Source organism: Garra rufa, chromosome 14 (assembly GCF_049309525.1).
Source record: "Garra rufa chromosome 14, GarRuf1.0, whole genome shotgun sequence".
NCBI classification, from domain to species: domain Eukaryota; kingdom Metazoa; phylum Chordata; class Actinopteri; order Cypriniformes; family Cyprinidae; genus Garra; species Garra rufa.
Genome location: NC_133374.1, coordinates 18,584,144 through 18,585,623, shown reverse-complemented (window position 1 = coordinate 18,585,623; position 1,480 = coordinate 18,584,144).

Sequence of the window (1,480 nt, the reverse complement as noted above, 5' to 3'; positions counted from 1 at the left end):
GCTGAAAATGTAACTTTGATCACAGGAATAAATAAAATTTTTACAATATATTCAAATGGAAAACAGTCATTTAAAATTGTAAAAAGTATTTCAAAATGTTAGTGTTTTTGCTATGCTTTGGATCAAATAAATGGCAGCTTGGTGAGCAGAATAAAAAACATTAAAAAACTTTTGACTAGTAGTGTATATTCTTTTTGTTGTTTAATCAGTTTTTTGTGTTTCACAATTGTTTTACAGTGTAAATTACTGTAGAATCTACAATAAACTCTAAATATTAAATTATAATAAGCTGTTTAATTGCCAGTTCCACTGTGACAACTTGCCCCCACATAAGGCTAAAACTGTATCTTTTTTCTGTTTTTGTGGTCATAACCTATATGTACTCAAGGTATGCTTATAGAATATACAAAAACCAACCCTGTGAAATATTCACTAGAAAAAAGGCTATTATTATAGAACAAATAGCGCAACCAACTGGCGACACTAGGAAATGTTGTAGTTGCAGTAATAGTAGTGTCCGTGAATGTTTAACTAACCATAGCGTCCGATTAGAATTATCAAATGTCATTTCTGTCATTATGAGGATAAGATTTCATGGGTTTTAATACTTTGCTGAATATTTAAGTGAACAGCAAACTGATGCTTTGTGGACTGTGCCAAAACAAAGTAGTCTCTGACCGCCTTTCAGTCAAATTTAGGAAAGTCTGAGAGACACATTTGCTATTATATATTACCAACTATTATACATGTATTTACACTGGGGTGCACAATGAGACGTGTATACGAATCAATACGATGTGTTCTCTGCCACAAACACTTAAAAGTCTTGTCTATTATCCGTGTGTTTGACGGACAGCTGTTTGTGTGTTTCAGTATTTCTGCGCGTGTTGGAATGAGAAGAAGTGGTTCTCTTACTAGAGGGAACGAGTACTGCGTAAGAAGTATCTTACGCTAGGGGAAAATCCTTTTCTGCGAGATATTGAAGCCAAAAATTATCCTTAATTTTGAAATAATGTAAAGCGCGTTGCAGCAGCATACAGACATAGGCGAAACAGCTTGCGCGCCTATTGGCTGCTCTGCGGCAACTGCAGCAGCCTATTAGAGCGAGGCCTGACGCGACGCCAGATCCAATGGGGGCATTTCGCGCCCTTTCGTAGCTTCCCGCCTAAAAGGGCGTGGTCTAGGCCTATAAATATCGCTCATAGGCAGCTATTATCTGATTTTTCATCCTTCAAGCGAAGCAAACGCATCGCTGGAGCCGGAGAAGAAGCCGCCGTCGATTGCAAGCATCTCAGCGGGACGAGTCTCTGAAGCTGCTGGCCACGCCGCCTTCCGTGCCTTCCTGCTGCGCTTTCCGGCGCTCATATCCTTTAATATCTCAAGTGTGTGTCGCCGCTGCGATACACACTTCTCTATAAAAGAGCAGGCGTCTTTTTAAAGATGCCTTCCTGCGGCTCATGCAGAGCCACACTCAGTGACG